The sequence below is a fragment of the Rutidosis leptorrhynchoides genome, chromosome 2 (assembly GCF_046630445.1).
Source record: "Rutidosis leptorrhynchoides isolate AG116_Rl617_1_P2 chromosome 2, CSIRO_AGI_Rlap_v1, whole genome shotgun sequence".
Taxonomy (NCBI): domain Eukaryota; kingdom Viridiplantae; phylum Streptophyta; class Magnoliopsida; order Asterales; family Asteraceae; genus Rutidosis; species Rutidosis leptorrhynchoides.
In genome coordinates this window covers 694,767,062-694,793,814 of record NC_092334.1, presented here as the reverse complement: position 1 = coordinate 694,793,814, position 26,753 = coordinate 694,767,062, and the positions used below count along the sequence as shown (strand labels likewise).

The 26,753-nt window shown below is 36.1% G+C and overlaps 1 non-coding gene across 1 annotated transcript; it reads left to right on the top strand.

The window, feature by feature from the left end:
* Positions 1–7,397: 7,397 nt before the first annotated feature.
* LOC139894894 (small nucleolar RNA R71) lies at positions 7,398–7,504 on the top strand. The gene has a single exon (XR_011775372.1). It is a non-coding gene; the product is annotated as a small nucleolar RNA R71 (small nucleolar RNA).
* Positions 7,505–26,753: the final 19,249 nt, after the last annotated feature.

Sequence of the window (26,753 nt, the reverse complement as noted above, 5' to 3'; positions counted from 1 at the left end):
ATGCGGGGGAAATACTATGAATTCATTAGGTAACTGTAGCGGATCATAATAAGGTACGTGCTGATCAGGCTGTTGTTGTGGTTCCTGTTGTGGTACTTGTTCAGGTTCTGGCTCGTATTGCATTTCTGGTTCTGGTTCTGGAGCTGGAGCAGGTCGTCTAGATGATGATGATCCTGAACCTCCAGTATCGGCTTTCTGCAAAACACATTAAACACAAAATTTTGCATCCAAATATGCATTAGTGTTAGCAAAATAACAATTTAAAACAATCACAATAACATGTTAAATCAAAATTAAACTTATACACATTTTCACATTTTTTACAATTCTATACTTTTTCAAATAAGCACATATGGAAATGTAGACAAAGTTCATAAGCATTTAACTCAAATAACATGTCAAAATAGTCATTACTAACAATTAAACAAGTCTCAAATGGCAAATATATCAAATTAATCAAGTTCATGAATTTTCGCCTAAAAAGTCCACTTTAATCTTTAAAAATCATGTTTAGGATCAATGTTTGGATCATTTAACTACCTAAACATGTTACACTACTCAATTAAGCAATAATTCATGACAAAAATCGGCCATAACCTGTTTATATCAAAAAGCCCCAAATTGCTCAAGAACACAAACCCTAGATTTCTAAATTTTTTGAAGTTTTTGGCTTCAAATCATGTTAAATAGCATCAATCTAGGTTATACATGCATAAAATACTAACAATTTAACACTAATTACACTAGAAATTAACAAAATTGCATTAGGTAAAATATTGGTAATTATCACAAAAACTAGAAAATTTATGAGTTTAGGGGTGTAATTTTTACCTTTTTGCTGAAGAATGCGAATCTAGGCATGATTAGAGCAAGAAAATTGACGAACTACGGTGAAAATTTTCGAATTTTAGAGAGTATTTTGGGGTATTTTCGTATGTATGTGTGTGGAGTGGTAAAGAACACAGACTCGCTGAGCTTTTCTATCTGGCCAGTTTTCCAGCCTCATGCGATCGCATGAGGTTGGTGTGTAAACCCTATGCGATCGCATGGAGTGCCGGGTACAGTAATTTTGGCTTTTTTTTTTTTTTTTTTTTTTTGAACATATGAAACCTTATAACTTTTTTAAAACATTTAAGTAATTAGATTCTAAAAATTTTGTTTTCCTTTAGGAGCGAGGGTGTTTCGGATCGTTGTCCTAGTCCGTCCCTCGACAAAATTTTAAAATTTGTCAATTCAAAGCGCGGTTTTAAAAGTAAAGATTTTTGGGTTTTTTTAAATGTTTTTGGCATACTTTAAATCAATAAGATTAAAAATAATGATAATAAAAGTTCTCTTCCCTCCCTTGGGTAGAGCAATTTCGGTTCAACGGCCTGGTCTTCAACTCAAGACGAATTTTAAAAATCATATTTTTAACTTAACGAAATAAAGTAAATTTTTGTTTTTAAATTCACACCAAACTTAAATTTAAAATGCATAAAATTAAAAATTCATATTAATAAAATTTAAAGATTCTCACTAAACTTATATTATATTTTTCATTTTATACATACAAACTTATATTAAAAATATTAATTTTCCAAATATTTACAATTTTAAAGAAGTTTACAATATTAATTTAATATTTATATATTAATTTTAAAAACATGGTAAAAATAAAATTGAAAATCTTTTTGGTCTTTTATCCCACTTTAATCAATCAAATATTATCAAAAATATACGCCCCTCTTTTCGGTAAAGTAATTTCGGTTTCATAACCTAATTTAACTCATGGCGAATTTTTGAAATATTTTGGGTTGATTGATTAAAGATATTTATACCTTAAGAATAAACGGTAAATTTCGCAGTGATGTAATAAATTTTTGTATGATATCAATAATTTCGGTCGCAAGACCTAATTTCATCGAATACCAATTTAATACTTTATAGCGAACAAATTAGCGTTTATTATCAAAAGGTTAAAAATAAAAATAAAAATAAAAAATGAAAACTGTACATACTTACCTGTGAGAAAGATTTCTTAATGATATGCTCTAGCCCACTCATAAGATAGTCGGACTAATTGGTTTTTCATGGCTACATAGGCGTAACCTCGAGCATTCAACGTTTTTTCTTCTAAACATATGAACGGTCCGTCTCTGCATAGAGTAACAAATTCGGTATTGGAATATGTCTGATTCGTCGAGCATTTTTCTTCGTGTGACCATTTTCCGCATTTGTGACATCTTTCAAGGTGTTGTGCTCTTCTTTTCGCTACGGATTTTGATTTTCCTTTACCAAATTGTAACTTATTATTTTCGCATCTGGATTCTTTTCTTACTCCGTCCAATTTACCTCTGATTAATGATACTATTTCACTTGGAAGGGTGTCATTATTACGTTTAGTGATCAAAGCGTGTAGCATTAGACCATGGTTTAATTCACAGGAAGTCTTCATCTCGTAAAACCTAAAAAAAATAAAAATTCAGAATGGGGGGAGAAGACTAGTTCTTTAGGGTCTACTAGGGAAAGACCATTCGGGTTCCATTTTCGAGAACTACACGAAAACAGAAAATCTAACTCTAACAGAAATACATATTATCCTTTAAAGACTTGATTCTCCGCACACTTAGTTAGCTGTGGTGTCGAAATTGTGATTAACTTCGTTGTCAACTTCCATTGGACTATCTATGTAATGTTTAACTCTGTGACCATTAACCTTAAATTCAATCCCATTTGAATTTATTAATTCTACTGTTCCGTATGGAAAAACTCTTTTGACTATGAATGGTCCAGACCATCTTGATTTCAATTTTCCAGGAAATAGCTTGAATCGTGAATTGAAAAGAAGAACTCTGTCTCCTTCTTTAAATTCTTTGGAACTTCTGATTCTTTTATCATGCCATTTCTTCGTTCTTTCCTTATAGATCAACAAATTTTCGTATGCTTCATGTCTCAATTATTCTAATTCGTTTAATTGACTTAACTATAGACGTCCAGCTTCATGTAAATCAAGATTACATGTCTTCAAAGCCCAAAATGCTTTGTGTTCAATTTCTACTGGAAGATGACATGCTTTTCCGTAAACGAGTCTAAAAGGTGTGGTTCCAATTGGAGTTTTGTAGGCTGTTCTAAAAGCCCAGAGTGCATCCTCCAATTTTATGGACCATTCCTTCGGATTTGATCCTACGGTTTTCTCTAGAATACGTTTTAAAGCTCGGTAGGTATTTTCAATTTGTCCACTTGTCTGTGGATGATATGCGGTTGAGATTTTATGAGTTACTCCATATCTTTTAAGAACTTTCTCAAGTTGATTATTACAGAAATGAGTTCCCCGATCACTTATTAAAGCTTTCGATGTTCCAAACCTTGCAAAAAGATGTTTTAAAAAGTTGACTACAACTCGTGCATCGTTAGTTGGGAGAGCTTGTGCTTCCGCCCATTTAGATACATAATCAATGGCTACGAGAATGTAGAGATTATTATGAGATTTTGGAAATGGACCCATAAAGTCAATACCCCAAATGTCAAATACTTCACATACTTGAATGACATTTTGTGGCATTTCATCACGTTGACTTATTTTTCCGGCCCTTTGACAAGCATCACAGGATTTGCAAAGAAGGTGTGCGTCTTTGAAAATTGTAGGCCAATAGAATCCAGCATCGTAAACTTTTCTTGCTGTTAGTTGAGGCCCATAATGCCCTCCTGTTGGTCCTGTGTGACAATGGTTTAAGATTTTACTAGCTTTATCTCCGAATACACATCGGCGTATTATTCCATCGGGACAACTTTTAAACAAATGTGGATCTTCCCAGAAATAGTGTTTTATATCACTAAAGAATTTCTTTCGTTTTTGGTACGACAATCCTTTTTCAAGGAATCCACATACTAAGTAGTTTGCATAGTCTGCAAACCATGGAATTTCATTATAATCTATCTTCAATAGATATTCATCAGGAAAGTTGTCTTCTATGGCCGATTCATTTAGAACTTCTAATTCAGGATTTTCAAGACGAGAAAGATGATCAGCGGCGAGATTTTCCGCTCCCTTTTTGTCTCGAATTTCAATATCGAACTCTTGTAAGCATAAGATCCAACGGATTAATCTTGATTTGGCATCTTGTTTCGAAAATAGGTATCTAAGAGCAGAATGGTCGGTATAGACCACCGTTTTAGCTAGAACGAGATATGATCGAAATTTGTCAAAAGCAAAGACAATAGCAAGGAGTTCTTTTTCAGTAGTTGTATAATTTTTTTGTGCTCCTTGTAACATCTTACTAGCATAATAAATAGGTTGAAATCATTTTTCAATCCTTTGTCCTAAAACGGCTCCCATTGCAAAATCACTTGCATCGCACATTAGTTCAAACGGTAAATTTCAATTTGGAGTTATCATGATCGGCGCATTAGTGAGTTTTTCTTTAAGAATATTAAAAGATTTGATACATTCATCTGAAAAGATGAATGGAGCATCCTTTTCTAGGAGTTTATTCATACGAGTGGCAATTTTAGAAAAATCTTTTATGAAACGTCGGTAAAAACCGGCATGCCCTAGAAAACTCCTAACTCCTCTAACATTGGTGGGATGTGGAAGTTTAGCAATTACATCTACTTTAGCTCTATCCACTTCAATTCCTTCCTTTGAAATTTTTTGTCCAAGAACGATGCCTTCTTTAACCATGAAATGGCATTTCTCCCAATTAGGAACTAGATTTGATTGTTCACATCTAATAAGCATTCGTTCAAGATTAACTAGACATGATTCAAATGTATCACCGAAGACTGAAAATTCATCCATGAAAACTTCCATGCATTCTTCTATCATGTCGTGAAAAATCGCCATCATGCACCTTTGAAAGGTTGCAGGGGCGTTGCAAAGTCCAAATGGCATGCGTTTGTAAGCAAAAGTACCATAAGGTCACGTGAACGTGGTTTTTTCTTGGTCCTCGGGTGCTATTGGAATTTGAAAATATCCGGAAAAACCATCAAGAAAACAATAGTAACTATTTCCGGCTAATCTTTCCAACATTTGATCAATAAAAGGTAAGGGAAAGTGATCTTTTCTGGTGGCGTCATTTAATTTTCTATAATCAATACAAACACGTCATCCTGTTACAGTCCTAGTAGGAATAAGCTCATTTTTCTCATTTGTGATGACAGTCATGCCACCCTTCTTAGGTACGCATTGAACTGGGCTTACCCATGGACTATCAGAAATTGGATAAATTAAACCTGCATCTAGCAGTTTAATAATTTCTTTTTTAACAACATCTTGCATATTAGGATTTAGTCTTCGTTGGCGTTGCACATACGTTTTATGGCCTTCTTCCATAAGGATTTTATGTGTGCAATACGAAGGACTTATTCCTTTAATATCATGAATCTTCCACGCAATAGCTGGTTTATGAGCTTTTAACACAGAAATGAGTTGAGATTTTTCATTTTCAGTAAGAGAAGACGATATTATTATAGGTAATTCAAATTCACCATGTAAATAAGCATATTCCAAATGGTTTGGAAGTAGCTTTAACTCTAATGTCGGTGGTTCTTCTATCGATGATTTATATCGATATCTGTCTTCCTCTTTTAGCATTTGAATTTCTTCTATTGTTGGTTCATATCCATTAGCCATAAGTGTAGCTAACATTTCAGTTTCATCAATTGGTTCAGTACCTTCTCCTAAAGAACATTCTCATGTTCCTTGTAATTCTGGAAATTCTTCTAACAATTCTGCATGTGATTCTATAGTTTGAATATAATAGCATGTATCATCTGCAGATTGCGGTTGTTGCATGACTCTATCAACTGAAAAAGTAACACTCTCGTCCTCTATACTTAGGGTCAGTTTCTTACCAAACACGTCTATCATTGCTTTAGCCGTGTTTAAGAATGGTCTTCCTAATATGAGAGGAACTTGAGAATCTTCTTCCATATCCAGAACAACAAAATCTACTGGAAATACTAAAGTACCAACTTTAACTAGCATGTTTTCCATTATCCCTCTAGGATATTTTAATGATCTATCGGCTAGTTGTATACTTATTCTTGTTGGTTTCAATTCTCCAAGGTCTAGTTTAGCGTATAGTGAATACGGCATTAAATTTATACTAGCACCTAAGTCTGCCAATGCTTCTATTGAACTAAGACTACCCAGAAAACATGGAATTGTGAAACTTCCTGGATCAGATAGTTTTTCTGGTATCTTATTCAACAACACTGCTGAACAATTAGCATTCATAGTAACAGCCGAGAGTTCTTCCATTTTCTTTCTATTCGTGATTAGATCTTTCAGAAATTTAGCATATCTAGGCATTCATGAAATCACATCAATGAAAGGAAAATTGACATTTATTTGTTTAAACATATCCAAGAATTTGAATTGCTCGGCTTCAAGTCTCTCTTTTCTCATTTTACTCGGGTAAGGAAGTGGTGGTTGGTATGGTTTAACATAAGGTTTAGTCTTAACTGTGTTATCTTCATTAACCTTTTCAACTACCGGTTCTTTTTCCTTATCTTGATCAGATTGTGGTTCTTGTTGAGTAGGAATAGCTTCATCAGAAATTACAGGTATTTCAGGTGGTTTAAGTGTAATACCACTTCTTGTGGTAATAGCTTTAGCTGTTTCATTCCGGGGGTTAGCATTTGTATCACTAGGTAGACTTCCCGGTTTTCTTTCACCTATTAACCTTGCTAGGTTGCTCACTTCTTGTTCCAAATTTTGAATAGAAGCTTGTTGATTTCTAAATGCTTGAGCATTTTGTTCATTGGTTTGTTTCTAAGATGTGAAAAACTGCGTTTGAGATTCAACTAGCTTCGACATCATATCTTCTAAATTTGGCTTTTTATCATCGGTTTGTGGTGGTTTATTTTGAAAAATAGGTCTTTGCTGATTGTAAGTATTGTTAGATACTTGTTGATTGCTGGGACCTTGTTGGTTGTTGTATGGAACATTTCGGTTATAGTTCTGATTTTGATTGTAGATTGGTCTTGACGGTTGATAATTATTCTGATAATTATTTCCAGGCCTTTGGTTTATGTATGAAACATTCTCTCTTTGTTCCATTGTTAGTTCAATATTGAGACAATCTTTTGTCAAATGTGGTCCTCCACACTGCTCACAACTAATTCGTATTGAGTGTATATCCTTAGTCATCTTTTCCATTCGTCTCTCGACAGCATCTATCTTTGCAGAAATAGAATCTAAGTCATGGCTAGAATCGGCTCTAGCTGCTTTAGATGATCTAACGATATCTTTTTCTTGGTGCCACTCATGTGAGTGGGAAGCAGTGTTATCAATAATTTTATAAGCATCAGTTTCTGTTTTCTTCATAATGGAACCACCAGCTGCTATGTCTATGTCTTTCCTTGTAGTGATGTCGTATCCTTGGTAGAATATTTGTACTATTTGACAGGTGTCTAAACCATGTTGCGGACATCCTCTTAATAACTTTTCAAATCTTGTCCATGCCTCATATAGAGTTTCATTTGGCTTCTGTGTGAACGTAACAATTTCTCCTTGAAGTCTCACGGCTTTAGATGCCGGAAAGAATTGTTTAAGAAATTTTTCAACTAAAACGTCCCATGTATCAATCGCCCCTTCAGGTAACGATTCCAACCAATCTTTGGCTTCTCCCTTTAAAGTCCAGGGAAATAACATGAGATATATCTGTTCATCTTCAACTTCTCTTATTTTAAATAGAGTGCAGATCCTATTAAAGGTACGAAGATATTCATTTGGATCTTCCTTCGGCGCACCACTAAATTGGCATTGATTAGTCACCATGTGTAGAATTTGTCCTTTGATTTCATAATCTGGCGCATTTATGTCAGGTTGAGTAATTGCGTGACCTTGGCCAGTGCGTTTAGCTCTCATTCGGTCTTCCATACTTAGAGGTTCCAGATTCTCCATGATTGAATTTGTTGAATCTGAATCACTAGAGGATTCTGATTTAATAGTTCGTTCCTCAACAATCTCTGTTTGAATGATTGGTGGTTCCGGAGGAAAGATTAATGGTTCAGGATCTATAAATCGTCCCTGAATATTCTCCGGATTCTCAATTGTGAGGTCGGGTTCAAAAAATGGATTATCGGAAATTTGAATTGGAATACTTGGTCTAAAGAAAAATCAACGGCGACAATATTTGCTAGATGTCTTGATCGAGTTACAGGTGGTGAACGTACAAAAGGTGGTGAACGTTTTGCTCGGTGCATTCACTGAATATCCTATTTGTTTTTAAAAAGGAAGAAAAATTATATAAGTTATCCAATTAATAGACTTTTCTGATTTTGCTCACGTTTCGAATAGCCAAAAGATGCAGCAGAGGGGCAGGATTCGTTTGGTCTCAATATAATTGAGTACTGTTTGGCTCCAATAACCCGGTCCACGTACAAATCCAACTATTACTACGAACCAGAAAATTTTGATGTCTATCAATTTAACCGCTTAAAATAAATTTTCGTACATTAAAGAAATTTTAGAGAAGAAATAGAATAAAAATCTATGTCCTAAAAACTAGATTGGCGAGAAATAAGAAAGAAAAAGAACGCGTCGAAAAAGGTCGAAAAATAAAAAATTGAAAAATAATAGGCGTTGAAAAATAAAAATAAGAAAGTAGCGCGTCGAAACTTAAAAAGGAACTAAAAACTAAGAATTAAAAGTTGCGTCTAAAAATATTAAAGCTTAATAGAAAAACTATATCCCAAATGGCAATAACTTAAAAAGGAACTAAAAACGGCATCGCAAAATTCTAAAGTACCTAGATCTTAGTCTAAAGAAAAAGCACTTAAGGGATTTTACGGCAAAGCCTAAAAATCTAGAAGTAAAAATAACTATGGTAAAAACTATATCTTAAAACTAAATACGAGCGAAAAATACAAAAATTACGTTAAAACGATAAAAAGGGGTACAAAATATAAAAATATACTAAAAGTTGTAAAAATTACAATTTTTTATAAAAATATTATTTTTATATTATTTATTTAATAAAACTATTAATTTTATAAATTATTTAAACTAATTAAACTAAATATACAAAATAATAATAAAAACTAAATTATATAATAATAATACCCTAATTAGAGTTTAAATTAAATAATAATAATAATAATTACTCCGTAATGATTACAGAATTAGGGTTGTTTGGCGTGTCAGACACTCTCATGCGATCGCATGAGAAATTGCCTTCGGGCTCATGCGATCGCATGAGCTAGGGTTTCGGGCCAGTGACTGGGCTGCTACAGTACTGGACTCGATTGTTTTTATTTTTTATATATTTTTTTTCTGTTTTGCTGATTTATATATTTATAATATATTTATATAAATTAAATAAAACTTATATTTTTATAAAATAAAGATAAAGAAACTTTTATAGAACTTAAATATTTAACAAACTCTTAAAAATATTTATATTTTTGTTTTCTTTTTATATTTTCAAATATTTAAAACGTATTTTTACAAAAGCGTATTTTTTTATAAAAGTAAACTAAAAAATAATTTTTTATTTTTTTTATATATATAGCGTTGCGCTTCCGGCGTTTAAGCAGATATGTTCCCCGGCAGCGGCGCCAAAAATACTTGATGTTATGCGAGGCGTATATGAAATAGCTTATATTTTACTAGGAAATACTATTAAATATGATACAATTTTACACAAGATATTTATTTATTTATAGAATGGATATACCTAAACCTTGCTACAACACTTATAGGCAGTGTACCTAATCGTACAGTAGTGTAGTTTTTAGTAAGTCCGGTTCGTTTCATAGGGAAATCTTTTAAACAAAGCTTAACGCTATATTAGTTTAAATTTATAAAAATACAAATATATATATAAGTAATATTATTATTATAAAGGGGGGTTTTTACCGTTTAATGACCGGTTTGTCGATTTTTAAAACTTTAGTCGCAGTTAAAACCTAATATAAAATATTAAATAAATAAAAGACTTAATTTAAAGCGTAAAGTAAATAACGATAATGAAATTGCGATAAATAAAAGTGCGATAAAATAAAATTACGATAATTAAAGAGTACGATAATTAAAAGTGCAATTAAATACAATGACAATAAATAAAAGTGCGATAATTAAAAGTGTAATTAAATATGAAAATAAAGGAATTATGCTTATTTAAACTTCCATAATCATGATGTTTGACGTGTTGATTTTAGTTTATTCCCATGGGTTAATTGTTCTTTGTCCCGGATTATTTAATATGTCCGTCTGGTTTTTGTCCATAACAGTCCATCAGTCATAAATATAAAGTGCGAGTATCCTCGTCAAATTATCCTTATATCCGAAGTCAAATATTCCAACTAATTGGGGACTTAAACTGTAACAAGGTTTTAATACTTTGTTTAATAATTACACCAGGATATCAACTGCGTGTAACCCAATGTTTTAATACTTTGTTAACAATTATGCCAAGTGTCCTTGTACATAATTCACCCCTATTTTAATAATTCCATAGACTATTAATCCATTTCCGTGTCCGGTTAAATGAACGATTATTCGTACATATAAATATCCCGCCCATCGTGTCCGATCGAGTGTATATGGTTATTTATAGGGACGTCCAATTGTAAATCTTTATATTAAAATTAACAAACTATCATTTAGTTAAACAAATATAAAGCCCATTAATAGCCCATAGTCTAATTTCCACAAGTGTCGTTCTTTTGTCCAAACCCCAATTATGGTACAAAGCCCAATTACCCAATTTTAGTAATTAGCCCAACATCATGATTACTTCGTTTTAAATAAGTATAATAATAACTTAGCTACGAGACATTAATGTAAAAAGGTTGAACATAACTTACAATGATTAAAAATAGCGTAGCGTTACACGGACAGAATTTCGACTTACACCCTTACAACATTCGCTAACATACCCTTATTATTAGAAATTAAAATTAAAATTAAAATTATAATATAAATATATATACATATACGTTGATGAATGAAGGGAAAAAGATGTTTAAATGATGCACCAAAGCTCGAAATTTATAGGCCTGTGAGCTGAAAAAAGGGCTCATGCGATCGCATGAGCTTTGCTCTTCAAGGCCATGCGATCGCATGGCCAGCTGGGGAGGCTCACATGTTGTTGTTTTCTTCTGCCGACGGTTTTAATTAAATATATATAATATATAAATAATTTTAAGAATTATTTATATATTATATTATATTTATGTGCATAGTTGACTTGTAATTTTTTAGTCCGTTGCGTCGAGCGTTGAGAGTTGACTCTGGTCCCGGTTCCGGATTTTCGAACGTCCTTGCGTATAATTTAATATCTTGTACTTTGCGTTTCGCGTCTTGTACTCTTGTAATTTTGAGACGTTTCTCATCAATAATTGGAACCTCTTTGATTGTACTTTGTACTTTTGAGCTTTTTGGTCGTTTGCGTCTTCAATTCGTCGAATCTGTCTTTTGTCTTCACCTTTTATTATTTAAACGAATATCACTTGTAAATAGAACAATTGCAACTAAAAGCTTGTCTTTCTTGAGGGATAATGCTATGAAATATATGTTCGTTTTTAGCATTATCAGTTGCATTTTAGAAATCTACAACTTTTCCCTTTTTGAAGAAAAGTTGTTCATTTCTAATAATAAGAACAAGTTCTTATTGTATATAACATAAGTTTCTTAACATATGCAAAAGCGGCTCTTGATACCACTTTAGGGATTTGTATAAAATTTCTTATAACAATTTAGCAGCGAAAGCATGTACAACAATTTTTAAACCTTTCAAAAACTCCCCACCAAAGATCCAATTGCATGTAGTTAAGAAAACTAAATAATAAATAGTGAGTTTAAAGACTACAACCTTTGAAGACTTTGAACTTGAGAAGTTATGGATACTAAGAATACCAAGAAGCCAATGTAGTCTTCCTCTATCGGTAATCCACACTTGAGCAAAGTTCCAATACCAAATGGATGCTAGTCCTTATCAACCAATAATAAGTGAAATAACAAGATGAAGAACACTAACACTTTTACTTACTAAAAGAGTTACTTGAAAGTTATTTGCATGAGTTAAAAAATGAAATGATAAAAAATGAAATGACACTTGAATCCATTTCATTCATATGTGTGTACGTATGTGTTTTTTTGCAAGTGTATGTAAGTCACTTATTTAAGAAGTGTTCTTACACACATCACACATACAAAAGCAACAATAATTGCTGGACAAAATGATGGCATAAGAATTATGATCATATTACTCATGACTTATGACCATACCACCCTTGATTAATGACCATACCACTCATGACTTATGGTCATGCCACTCATGACTTATGACCATACCATATTGTATTTTTTCTAATAAATATAACACAAGAGAATGTTACTTGTAATATTACTAGTTCATTTGTACGTACTTATATTCTCATGCTACATCATTATTTCTCCTAAATAATAATGTTATTAAACATTTTATGGTTGATGATATTTAAATCCCATTTAAATACTTAATTGATATTTATTTGCTATTTGTGTGTGACCCTATAGGTTCATATGTTATTAGTAGTGTATACATATATTGTGTCTTGAGCATATAAACCAACACTTATATGCTACTCGCCTCCATGTTAAGATTTTCAAGTTCTGCCACCGCTATACATATATTAAAAACACCAAATTAATACAATTAATTGAGCACTCATTCAACTTACCTAATATAGGCCGCTCATCAAGGAGTACACTCTAAGAAACATCTGTCTCAGACGAACACCTTGTATAAGGACTTCCATTGGCAACATGCTTAAATATTTGAGATGTCATATGAGGTTTTCATCAGCAAAGTTGTTAGTGGCTGCTGCTATCTCTTCATATGAGATTGTTATGTTATCAGTATATTCCTTGTATGTCATCCTCGATCTGTGATCATAAGATGAAGGCATGCCGTTTAGGGGATTGTAAGTCATCTTTGTATAAGGACTTTTGTCGAACACCTTCTGTACACCATCAATATCACTACATGAATAATACAAATTAACAGAATATTACAATATATCATGGATGTCAAAAAGTATCGTTAGTTTCAATTCGTAAGTTAATACTTAATAGACATACCTTGTATTGAATGAGTTAAATGAACCTTCGAGATTTCACTTCTTCTAATGTTCAAACTTAGAATCGTATTTTTTTAAAAGTTAAAAAATAATTATGAGTTATTATAGGATGAAGGGTTAGAAAGATTTTAAAGTTTCGTAAATGGATGGACTTTTGAATCAATCCATCACAAATTTTAATCGATCTTATGTTCATGGTGATAGAGAATGGCAAATACAGAGGTTCTGACTAGCCAACAAACGAGGTGGTCAATTTTGTAACGATGGAGAAGGCACATGATGTCACGTGATCGAGTTGAAACCAAATCTGGTTCCTATGGGGAAAAAAATGGGTGCCCAAAAGGGAAAGTCAAAACCGAGCCGGGTAACAGCACCAGGAGTTATTTTTCACCGTTATTGAAATTTAACGGTGGGGACAGTGGGATCCCCGACACCCGGCGTTAAAACTCGGCGTTGTGCTGTAACACCCCGTTTTTCCCCGTACATGATTTATAAGTGTATTGTGTATGTACGATAGGCGTATGAAGGGTTCGGGACATGTTCGGGTGTTAAAGTCTTGTACGCGAGAGAAGGGCTCAGGTCGAGCATTGTGTCGCGGTGCGACAAAGGAGGCCGCGGCGCGGCAATGAACTGAAGTTGAGATCAGAAGTACGACAAAGAATGATCCCAGACCCAGTTATAGGTCGCGGCGCGACAAAGAGGGCCGCGGAGCGGCGTTTCGAAGAAATCCAGAGCAGAAGTTCGTTTAAAAGTGATCCCAGTTCAAGGCAATCATCGCGGCGCGACGAATTAGGCCGCGGCGCGGCAAATGGTGCGAACTGGCACCAGATTCTTGTAAATTTAAATGAAGTTCAAGGGCAAATTGGTCATTTCACGATTAAGCCAGATGGGGATCTAAAATCTGGTCCACCCATTTCATTTCTTATTTTCTTTTTCCTTTTCTTTCATTTTCTCTCAAGAAACTCAAATACCCCAAGTGTTTCAAGTGGGATTTTGGAAAGGAAGAAGCGGGTTTTGATCTTTGGCGTAGTTGACAAGTGTGTTCTCCTCGTTCTTAGCTACACGGTGATACTAGTGGTAAGCTCTAACTCCGAAATTCATTTTCGTGTTCATCATTCAAGTTTAGGGCTTTTGATTGTATGATTCATAAGTGAAACTCATTTAGTTGTTAATTGAAGGTTAACACCAAGATTCGGGTTTATTGTTGTTAATGTCGGGTTTTGGGTTTGGTGTGCAAGTTTATGCTTGTAAGACTTGTAAATGGTGTATAATCACTAGTATTAGTGATTATTGAGGTTTTGGGGACATTTAGGGTTCTTGGAGTTGACTAATTTTGACTAGAGCCAAAATTAGGGTTTGGTGATGATTTTGGCCCGATTGTTGATTTATTAAGGTTTATAAACTTAAAATGGATTTAGTTGAAGTATTAAACCGAGCTAAATGTGTTTTGGTGTCAAGACTTGTAAACGGTGAGATTTTGACTTGAGTTTAGGTCAAAATGGGTTTTTGTGTAATTGATGCAAGTAATATGTTTTGATGTTGAAACATTGTGTAAAATATGGTGTTAGAACATAATCACTAGTTGATTGTGATTATGGGTGTTTTGGGCGAGATTTGACTTAGTCAAATTGGAAGTAAGTGCAAATGGGTTAATATTGCACTTATTGGTGTTTTGGGTATAAGCTAGAATGTTTAGCTTATTTGTTTGTAAATTACTTAGGTGATTTGCATTTGGACGATTTGGAGCTCAAGCGGGATTGCTTTTCAAGTAATCGAAGTGAGTGGAATATTTATACGCTTATGTATATAATTTGGTTGCTTGCGTGCGACATGGTAAGTGACATCCGTTAGGATTCACTTTTCGTGGACCACATTTGAGTTGGGAAAATATAGTGAGTGATATCCGTGTGGATAGCTCTTCGTTGGCTATATTCGTTTTGTGTATGTGGCGAGTGATAAATGTTTGACCTATCGCTCTTTGTCGGCCACGTGTGTATGTGTGTGTTTGGAATGTGGGGAGTGATTTCCGTAAGGAATGACTCTTTGTCGACCACAAATGGAGGTGAGGCATGTGACGAGTGATAAATGTTTGACCTATCGCTCTTCGTCGGTTACATGTTAGTATTGGTTATGTAGCGAGTGATTAATGTTTGATCTATCACTCTTCGTCGGCTACATGTGTGCGTTTGGATATGTGACGAGTGGTTAATGTTTGACCTATCACTCTTCGTCGGTCACGTGTGTATATTTTGTTTTGTGGAGAGTGATTAACATTTGACCTATCGCTCTTCGTCGGCCACATGTGTGTATGGGTAAGTGGTGAGTGTTATCCGTTTAGGGATTCGCTCTTCGTTGGCCACTTATCGTGGGATGGTAAGCGATTTTGCTTTTCGTCGGCCATCCTTGTGATTGAGGTAAGTGTTAATGTTTCGGTTGCACTTTTCGTCGGCCTCATGGTGCGTAGTGGTGAGTGGTTAACGTATTTGACCTACCGCTCTTCGTCGACCACGTACGTGTTGCGATGGGTGGTGAGTGGTTAACGTATTTGACCTACCGCTCTTCGTCGGCCACCATCGAGTCGAATGTCGACATTGTGTATATTGGGTTGTGTATGTTCTACTAGCATTGTACGTATGATTATTCGTGTATTCATTTATTCGTTTATTGTGGTATGCTAATGATATTGTGTTGTTGTGTAGGTGTATGCAAGTAATTGGATTATGTATGTATGCGTATAAGTATTGCATTCACTAAGCATTAGCTTACCCTCTCGTTGTTTACATTTTTATAGGTTCGCATGCTTGGCGGCTCGGGTAAGCTTGGGGATTAGAGATCTTGGTTAGGTTGCTTTAGAAGATCTTGCTTTTGGACTCGATTAGGATTTGGGTAGCGTAGTCCCAAATCACCATGCTCGGGTTATGTTTTAAATAACATATTATTGTATTAAGGAGTTTAAATTATTAATGTATGTTTTAAGTTCGTTGAACTTACTTCGGTAACAAATATGTTTTGGAAATTGTGTATTGGGACCTAAAGTATTATTTAACGCGTATTAAAAGGAAAAATTTTTATGGGCCGGTTTTAATACGGGTTGGGTTGTTTCAAGTGGTATCAGAGCATGGTCTAAGGGATTTAGGTGACTTGAGATAGGCGCCTAGACTTAGACTTTTTGTGTGTGCTATTATGCGGGACTTGTAGGATTACGGGTCGGTTCGGGTTTTAGTTAGTGCCTTAGAGAATAGGTGAACTAAATATGTATTGATTATGTTGTTACTAATCATGTTGTTTTGTGTTGAACGTCTAGCGAAATAGTTGTTGTATTCATGAGCTCGGCATGACGTGTGAGCGTAATAATGCTTCGCGACCATTATTACGGTTGCAAGCCAAGTCAAGTAAGTGATGTACAACAAGTATTGAACCAGATGGGATGTGTGAATGGTGGCGTATTTACTTGATTGTGATTAGTGTTCGCGACGGTGTATATAATTTATTCGTGTTGCGTTCCTAACCGAGTTCATTTCTTAGAATGAAGACGAGGAACGGACATGATAATGGTGATCAAGGCGAGGACTCCGAGTTCACGGCTAAGGTTGAGGCCATCTTTGAACGTCACAAAGCGGGGTTTCTAGAGGACGTTAAAAAGATGTTCTTAGATACGATTGACGAGCAAGTAGTCAATCTAGTCAAGGAACAAGTTAAGATTGTTCTTCACGAAGATAATATGGTAAGGCGCGTGTAGCGACCCGACCAAATCGTCATTGACGGCGCCGTCTACTTAGGTCCCGTTACGTGGTCATAAGTCTTTAAAACAACGTTTGACCAAAAGATATGTCGCATTCATTTCAAATGTAAAGGTTGTTCAAGTTTACAAGAATAGTTCCACCACAAGTTACGATACAAAGTTTTAAGTACAAATGAAACTTATGCGACACAATTTAAAAGTATCCAAAAGACGCTCCATGTATGCATATATACTCGACATCCAATGCAAGTATCAAAATAATGAGCGGAAGCATGTATCATGTATCGTTCAAGGACCTGAGAAAAACATAGAAATCTGTCAACGAAAACGTTGGTGATATCATAGGTTTAAGTAAGTAAGTACAAGTGAACCACAAGATTTTAATCAATGAAATAATAGTAATACATTCCAAAAGTTTGTTTCACGAGCACCCAATTATCAATGCTTAACATTTCCTTCCATTGAACCCCATCACTTAGTGCTAGAACATATACTGTTTCTCGAAAATATATTTCATTCGTAAACGGTAGCGAACCGTTTGAATGAGGGTTTGTCAAACCCATATGGATCCATACAACATAAGTTCTCGCTTACACCCGGCAAGTGTAACTAATGATAATCGAATTGAGGATTTTGTTCTAAACTCGTATGTAGAATGTTTGTTTTCCTGTACTTGTGTTCACTTAGTAAAGAAATGTTTATGTTTTCTCATCCCAAATGTAAGTTCAAAAAGAGTAAAAGTGGGACTATGATCTCACCTTGAGTGCACGTACGAAAAGTACTTCACAAAATAACGTGTGCGAAGGATAGTGCTAGTCTTGACCTAAACAAATAGGTTGTATCAATAACGATAGTCACGATTGGTCAAAGATGTTCAATTAGTCCTATGGCTCGTTACGACTCGATTATGTAGCATGTGAAATCAAATTGTCAAGTTTCATGCAAGGTACAAGTATATAAACAAGTTAGGAAGGTTGCATAATCATTTGGTTAAGTTTGACAAAAAGTCAAACTTTGGTCGGTCAAAGTCAACGAAAAAGTCAACACGTTCGGGTTGGGTCCCGAACTATTTTTCTGAGGTTTTTAATCATGTATGAGCATGTTAGGACAAGTTACATGTGAATCGGAGGTGCGTAGCATAGCAAACATTATTCGAAAATTGACAAAGTTGGACAGACCAAAATGGCGCGCCGCGCGGGTATATGGCGCGCCGCGCCATTACCTGTGCAGAGAGTTCTGGCAATTTTTAAGTTTTATGCACGAACCTAACTTCAAACAATCACCATTTATGATCCGCAAACAATCAAGACAAGTATCCTATACCGTTGGGAAGGTAATTTGACGAGGAAAACAACTAAACACATTTCATCAATCCATCTACCTATTACAACAACCAAAACCGCATCTAATGCTTAACATTAACCGCATACAAGTTCATAAATGCAATTCAATGATTCGGGCAACCAATTTACATGAATGATATGCCGTTTCGAAGGTAATCAAGCATACAATCCAACTAAACACTTACCAATAATAATCCATGGCATTCAATGCATCAAAAGTCCATTTCAAGTTCATCAAACCCTAACCCAAATTCACCAAAATCAATAATCAAGTTCATGAAGTTTTCTAAGGCAACCTACACATCAAATTGAAGCTAGTGATACTAGGAACACAATTAGAACATGAACTTTTAACATCTAACAACATATGATCATCCAAAATTCAAGAACAACACACCAAAAGTCAAGTTCATGCTAGTTACACTAAAACAACGAGATCGAGCATATAAATTACACACACGACATCACAATGAGCCATAGACACTAACTAACACCATTTCAAGTCAAAAATACGAATTTAGAGAAATATAGAGTTTTAGAAATGTTACCCAAACGAGATGAAGTTGGTACCAAAATGAAGAGGATGAAGAGAGGATTACGAATATGTAATTTATTTTGTTGTAAGCCTCCTAGATCGGATTTAGATGATGATTGAATGAATTTGGTAATGGTGTGTGTTCTTGCTAGAGAGAAAGAGAGAGAGATGGAGATGAAAATGAATGGGTGAAAGGGGTTTGACCCTTTGACCTAGTCAAGGGTTTGATCCCTTGTCAAGTTTAGTCCCTCAACTTTCGTTCGGGTGCGTGAATTTCCTAAACGAGATAATTTAAAACGCGTATCAACGGGAGATGTTATAAACATATAACGGACTTTATATTAGTATAACGGAAAAGTAAATGGAAAAAGGCGGGATGTTACATTACCTACTCCTTAAAAGAAATTTCGTCCCGAAATTTAAGTAGGCGTAGTAGTCGTTGTTTCTTCCTCGAGATCTTGTGTTTCCGAATTCACGAATAGATGAGGATACTTCCTTTGCATTTGATCTTGTCTTTCCCAAGTAAACTCGGGTCCCCTTTTGGCGTTCCAACGGGCTTTAACAATCGGGATTCGGCTTTGTTTCAATGTCTTGACAGAGGTGTCCACAATTTCAACCGGTTCCTCTACAAAATGAAGTTTGTCATCAATAGTAAGTTCCTCGAGAGGGATGACGATATCGGGTTCGGCAAGACACTTTTTCAAGTTAGATACATGGAAGGTAGGATGAACGGAGTTCAATTGAGGCGGAAGATCTAAACGATACGCAACGGTTCCAATACGCTCCAAGATTTCGAAAGGACCAATATACCGTGGATTTAGCTTCCCGCGTTTCCCAAAACGGATTACACCCTTCCAAGGTGCGACTTTTAACATGACGCGGTCACCGACTTGAAATTCAAGGCCGTTGCGTCTTTTGTCGGTATAGCACTTTTGACGACTCCGGGCCGTCCGAAGCCTATCTCGGATTTGAACGATCTTCTCGGTGGTTTCGTGAATGAGTTCGGGTCCGGTGATTTGTACGTCGCCTACTTCGGCCCAACAAAGAGGTGAACGACATTTTCGGCCATATAGCGCTTCAAAAGGTGCGGCCTTTATACTCGCGTGGTAACTATTGTTGTAAGAGAACTCGGCGAGAGGTAAGTGCTTGTCCCAAGCTTTTCCAAAATCAACCACGCAAGCTCGTAACATGTCCTCTAAGGTTTGAATTGTGCGTTCGCTTTTTCCATCGGTTTGAGGATGATATGCGGTGCTCATGTCTAAACGCGTTCCCAACGCTTCTTGCAAAGTACGCCAAAATCTAGAAACGAAACGGCCATCTCGGTCGGAGATAATCGATAAAGGTACACCGTGTCGGGCTACGATCTCCTTAATGTAAAGTTGTTCAAGTTTCTCCATTTTGTCCGTTTCTTTCATGGCCAGGAAGTGTGCGGATTTGGTGAGACGGTCAACAATAACCCAAATGGTATCATAACCGCCCGTCGTTTTTGGTAGTTTGGTGATAAAATCCATCGTTATCCTTTCCCACTTCCATTGCGGGATCTCAGGTTGTTGAAGTAGTCCGGACGGTCTTTGGTGTTCGGCTTTGACTTTGGAACATGTCAAACACTTGGAAACATAAGTAGCTACGTCCCTTTTGATGTTCGACCACCAATATAGTTGTTTAAGGTCGTGGTACATCTTATTGGCACTGGGGTGAATCGAGTATCGTGACTTATGGGCTTCATCTAAAATAAGGATTCGTAGGTCCCCATAACTAGGCACCCAAATCCTTCCGGCGTAATATCGGAGTCCGGTCTCCCTAATTTCGAATCGAGAGACGAGAATGTTCAAGAGCTCGTGTGAAAGGTTTTCATCCTTGAGAGCCTCATCTTGGGCTACCCGAATTTGGCTATTAAGGTTTGTGTGGATGGTGATGTTTAAGGCTCGGACACGAAGAGGCACCGCTCTTTCTTTTTGACTTAAGGCATCGGCTACTACATTTGCCTTCCCGGGATGGTAACGAAGCTCGCAATCGTAATCGTTTAAGGTTTCAATCCACCTTCGTTGTCTCATGTTTAGTTGCTTTTGATCGAAAATGTGTTGGAGACTTTTGTGGTCGGTAAAGATAGTACTCTTGGTTCCATAAAGATAGTGTCTCCACATTTTAAGTGCAAAGACAACGGCTCCGAGTTCGAGATCATGTGTCGTATAGTTTCGTTCATGAATTTTGAGTTGTCGAGAAGCATAAGCAATGACTTTCGTTCTTTGCATCAATACACACCCAAAACCATGTTTCGAGGCATCACAATATACAACAAAGTCATCATTGCCTTCGGGAAGTGACAAGATAGGAGCGGTGGTTAGCTTCGTTTTCAAGATTTGGAATGCGGATTCATGTTCGGTCGCCCAAATGAATTTCCTTCCCTTGTGAGTCAATGCGGTTAGAGGACGTTCAACCAAAGAGAAGTTTTCGATGAATCTACGATAGTACCCGGCGAGACCCAAAAATTGACGAATGTGAGTAGGAGTAGTAGGAGTCTCCCATTTGCTAATGGCTTCGATTTTCGTCGGATCGACTTTAATACCTTGGTCACTTACAACATGACCAAGAAATTGAACTTCCTTTAACCAAAATTCACACTTGGAGAATTTGGCATAGAGTTGTTCTTGTCTCAAGAGTTCAAGCACAAGTCGGAGATGTTGTTCGTGTTCTTTTTCATTTTTAGAATAGATCAATATGTCATCGATGAACACAATAACGAATTTATCAAGATACGGTTTGCACACACGGTTCATAAGATCCATGAACACCGCCGGTGCGTTAGTGAGACCAAATGGCATGACAAGGAATTCATAACTACCATAACGAGTTCGGAAAGCGGTTTTGGAGACATCTTCCCCCTTAACCCTCAATTGATGATAACCCGAGCGGAGATCGATTTTCGAATATACACAAGACCCTTGTAGTTGATCAAAGAGGTCATCGATGCGAGGAAGAGGATATCGGTTCTTAACCGTCAATTTATTTAGTTCACGATAATCAATCCACATTCGTAGGGATCCGTCTTTCTTTTTAACAAACAAAATCGGAGCGCCCCAAGGTGAATGGCTAGGTTGGATAAAACCACGATCAAGTAGTTCTTGGATTTGACTTTGCAATTCTTGCATTTCAGATGGAGCGAGTCTATATGGTGCACGTGCTATGGGTGCGGCTCCCGGAATAAGATCGATTTGAAATTCAACCGGTCGATGAGGTGGAAGACCCGGCAATTCATCGGGAAATACATCGGAATAGTCACTAACAATTGGCACATCACCGATGTGCTTCTCGTCGGACTCGACTTTCTTAACGTGAGCAAGGATCGCAAAACAACCCTTACGGAGTAGTTTTCTAACTTTAATACACGAAACGAGGTTGAGTCCGGTGCAACTCTTATCGCCATAGACGATCAAAGGTTCACCATTCTCGATAGGAATTCGGATTGCGTTAAGATCACAAAGGATGTGAGATTTCGTTTTGACTAACCAATTCATACCGATTATTACATCAAAGCTTCCTAGTTCTATGGGTATCAAGTCAATTTCAAATTCTTTACCCAAAATGTTTATCGTACACCCCCGGTAATATGTGTCGGCACTTAATAGTTTCCCGTTAGCCACTTCAATGGTATAAGTGGTATCTAATGGAAGAGGTGGAGTGCTAAAAGAATGAGTCAAAGTCTTGGATACAAAGCATTTATCGGCACCCGAATCGAATAAGCAAGAGACATAAGAATTGTTGAGAAGAAACGTACCCGTGACTAGTTCAGCGTCATCCCGGGCTTCCTCGGTGTTGATGTTGAAAGCTCGGCCACGCGTGTTGGGGTTATCTTTCCTCTTCGGGCATGCATTTCTATAATGGCCCGTTTGGCCACATTCATAACAAGTGCCCGTCTTTGTTGCATTGGGCCACTTTCGAGCGACGGGAGTGGCACTTTTACAATTGTTGGCCTTATGACCAACTCCTTGGCACCGGTGGCAAATTAACTTACTACATTCGCCAAAGTGATGTTTGTTGCATTTGTTGCAAAGAGGTAGGTTCCCGGCATAACCCTTCTTGCCGTCGGAGGTGTAAGGCTTCTTAGCAAAGTTGTTGTTGTTTGATTGGGAGGGTTCCCATTTTATTTTGTTGCCGCCCGATTTATCCTCGGCCTTAGGTGCCGGAACTACGATTTCGTCAACCGTTTCTATCAATTTGCGGGCCATGTTCAAAGCTTCTTGATGATTAGTGGGTTTGGATGACATTACTCCGTGTTTGATACTCTTTGGAAGACCATCCATGTAAAGTTCAACCCTTAAAGCTTCGGGGTTCACAAGATTTGGGCACATCAAGGCTAGTTCGGAAAATCGTTGATTATAAGCCTTGAGATCATTTCCGATCGCCTTTAAAGTTCTTATCTCTTGTTCGAGCCTTCGGGTTTCCTCACGAGGGAAATATTCGATAATCATCTTTTCCCTCAAGTCGGCCCAAGAGAGGGCATGAGCTTCATCGGTACCCACCGATTGTACATAAGTATTCCACCATGTAAGAGCGACACCGGCGAAGGTGTGAGTGGAGTATTTGACCTTGTCTTGGTCCCGACAACCGCTTATGCTAAAGACGGCTTCCGTTTGCTTAAACCATCGGGTGAGCACGACCGGTCCCCCGGTTCCATCAAAAGTGTGAGGTTTGCACCCCATGAAAGCTTTATAGGAGCATCCCTCGTTTGAGTTTCCGGCTCCATTGTTGTTGTTGTTGTTGTTGTTGTTGTGGTTGTTATTATTATTGTTGTTGGATGAGTGACCGGCCATGGCCGCATCTACGGCGGTGGCTATCATCCGTTCGAGAACTTGTTCGGGAGTTTCATTGCGGCGTACACGACGAGGAGCCATTGTTCCTTCAAGACACAAGAATATCATTGATTAGTATTCTCAATAATACTAACCGTGATATAGAATAAAGATAAAGAGAAGTTTTTCCTCGACTCGCCTTAAATTCTTTATGTCATAATGTCGGAACGTTCATATGAGTCACCGTAATATAATCCCGGAAATTATATTACCCTGATTCATATGTGCATTCGACATCATTTCATATAGTCAAGGTGGCGCGTCAATCAAATTAAACAACGTGAGATTAAGATGAACTCAGAGTAGATATGAGTAGAAGCATTCGAGTATAAATGCACAAGTAGTCAAGTAATTCCTACTTCAAGTCTATATGCCGGTTGTAGTCTAGACTCACCAATGTACCCTATGACTCGAGGTTGACACCAATGAACTCTAAATCCCTACAACCAACGCTCTGATACCATCTGTAGCGACCCGACCAAATCGTCATTGACGACGCCGTCTACTTAGGTCCCGTTACGTGGTCATAAGTCTTTAAAACAACGTTTGACCAAAAGATATGTCGCATTCATTTCAAATGTAAAGGTTGTTCAAGTTTACAAGAATAGTTCCACCACAAGTTACGATACAAAGTTTTAAGTACAAATGAAACTTATGCGACACAATTTAAAAGTATCCAAAAGACGCTCCATGTATGCATATATACTCGACATCCAATGCAAGTATCAAAATAATGAGCGGAAGCATGTATCATGTATCGTTCAAGGACCTGAGAAAAACATAGAAATCTGTCAACGAAAACGTTGGTGAAATCATAGGTTTAAGTAAGTAAGTACAAGTGAACCACAAGATTTGCATCAATGAAATAATAGTAATACATTCCAAAAGTTTGTTTCACGAGCACCCAATTATCAATGCTTAACATTTCCTTCCATTGAACCCCATCACTTAGTGCTAGAACATACACTGTTTCTCGAAAATATATTTCATTCGTAAACGGTAGCGAACCGTTTGAATGAGGGTTTGTCAAACCCATATGGATCCATACAACATAAGTTCTCGCTTACACCCGGCAAGTGTAACTAATGATAATCGAATTGAGGATTTTGTTCTAAACTCGTATGTAGAATGTTTGTTTTCCTGTACTTGTGTTCACTTAGTAAAGAAATGTTTATGTTTTCTCATCCCAAATGTAAGTTCAAAAAGAGTAAAAGTGGGACTATGATCTCACCTTGAGTGCACGTACGAAAAGTACTTCACAAAATAACGTGTGCGAAGGATAGTGCTAGTCTTGACCTAAACAAATAGGTTGTATCAATAACGATAGTCACGATTGGTCAAAGATGTTCAATTAGTCCTATGGCTCGTTACGACTCGATTATGTAGCATGTGAAATCAAATTGTCAAGTTTTGAAATGTCCCGTTCTTATTGATTAAAAACGTTCCATATTAATTGATTTCGTTGCGAGGTTTTGACCTCTATATGAGACGTTTTTCAAAGACTGCATTCATTTTAAAACAAACCATAACCTTTATTTCATCAATAAAGGTTTAAAAAGCTTTACGTAGATTATCAAATAATGATAATCTAAAATATCCTGTTTACACACGACCATTACATAATGGTTTACAATACAAATATGTTACAACAAAATAAGTTTCTTGAATGCAGTTTTTACACAATATCATACAAGCATGGACTCCAAATCTCGTCCTTATTGAAGTATGCGACAGCGGAAGCTCTTAATAATCACCTGAGAATAAACATGCTTAAAACGTCAACAAAAATGTTGGTGAGTTATAGGTTTAACCTATATATATCAAATCATAATAATAGACCACAAGATTTCATATTTCAATACACATCCCATACAAAGAGATAAAAATCATTCATATGGTGAACACCTGGTAATCGACATTAACAAGATGCATATATAAGAATATCCCCATCATTCCGGGACACCCTTCGGATATGATATAAATTTCGAAGTACTAAAGCATCCGGTACTTTGGATGGGGTTTGTTAAGCCCAATAGATCTATCTTTAGGATTCGCGTCAATTAGGGTGTCTGTTCCCTAATTCTTAGATTACCAGACTTAATAACAAGGGGCATATTCGATTTCGATAATTCAACCATAGAATGTAGTTTCACGTACTTGTGTCTATTTTGTAAATCATTTATAAAACCTGCATGTATTCTCATCCCAAAAATATTAGATTTTAAAAGTGGAACTATAACTCACTTTCACAGATTTTTACTTCGTCGGGAAGTAAGACTTGGCCACTGGTTGATTCACGAACCTATAACAATATATACATATATATCAAAGTATGTTCAAAATATATTTACAACACTTTTAATATATTTTGATGTTTTAAGTTTATTAAGTCAGCTGTCCTCGTTAGTAACCTACAACTAGTTGTCCACAGTTAGATGTACAGAAATAAATCGATAAATATTATCTTGAATCAATCCATGACCCAGTGTATACGTATCTCAGTATTGATCACAACTCAAACTAAATATATTTTGGAATCAACCTCAACCCTGTATAGCTAACTCCAACATTCACATATAGAGTGTCTATGGTTGTTCCGAAATATATATAGATGTGTCTACATGATAGGTCGAAACATTGTATACGTGTCTATGGTATCTCAAGATTACATAATATACAATACAAGTTGATTAAGTTATGGTTGGAATAGATTTGTTACCAATTTTCACGTAGCTAAAATGAGAAAAATTATCCAATCTTGTTTTACCCATAACTTCTTCATTTTAAATCCGTTTTGAGTGAATCAAATTGCTATGGTTTCATATTGAACTCTATTTTATGAATCTAAACAGAAAAAGTATAGGTTTATAGTCGGAAAAATAAGTTACAAGTCGTTTTTGTAAAGGTAGTCATTTCAGTCGAAAGAACGACGTCTATATGACCATTTTAGAAAACATACTTCCACTTTGAGTTTAACCATAATTTTTGGATATAGTTTCATGTTCATAATAAAAATAATTTTCTCAGAATAACAACTTTTAAATCAAAGTTTATCATAGTTTTTAATTAACTAACCCAAAACAGCCCGCGGTGTTACTACGACGGCGTAAATCCGGTTTTACGGTGTTTTTCGTGTTTCCAGGTTTTAAATCATTAAGTTAGCATATCATATAGATATAGAACATGTGTTTAGTTGATTTTAAAAGTCAAGTTAGAAGGATTAATTTTTGTTT